Source organism: Manduca sexta, chromosome 13 (genome assembly GCF_014839805.1).
Source record: "Manduca sexta isolate Smith_Timp_Sample1 chromosome 13, JHU_Msex_v1.0, whole genome shotgun sequence".
NCBI lineage: Eukaryota > Metazoa > Arthropoda > Insecta > Lepidoptera > Sphingidae > Manduca > Manduca sexta.
Window position 1 is genome coordinate 2,632,421 of NC_051127.1, and position 626 is coordinate 2,633,046.

Genomic DNA, 626 nt, shown 5'->3' on the forward strand with positions numbered 1-626 from the left:
GGGTCCCTGGTTGCATCTATGGCAGCCCTTCAGGGAAAACGACGTGATAGACTACTGGGTGGACTCTTACCCATTCCAGATTCCCGCCAGCCATTTCTCAAATCTACCGTTATTTTTGCAAATCGAACATTGAAATCCAGTTTCGGCGGTCGCTGACCTGTCATGCGAACCTACCCCAGGGACCTCAGAAACTGGGTTTAGTGAGTCAAGTCACATGCAATGACAAAACCATTTGCCATCATTACTGATGCACGATAAAGCCTAAGGTTAAACATGGCCAGACTTGATGACTAATCTTTGTCGTGTCCATGCCATCATTAAGTCAATCATTAATTTTCACTTGACACCGACAGGCGACTTGTTAAGCATAATTATCTCTGTTAATTTGTTTTCATGTTGAATGTTGAAACATCAGTACCTATATATCTGAGTTAGTAATTTTAATTATAACCAATCTTTAAATAACTTGGCTTGGACAAGACAAATAAATTGCATAACTTTTATATTAACAGATAGGGTATATCATATAAGTTTTTGCTAGATATGAATGTAATAAAATGGAATTTAACAATATTGATATTGTAATTGAAGATGAGAAAGGATGTTTTGTTCTTAAGGTGCTCCCT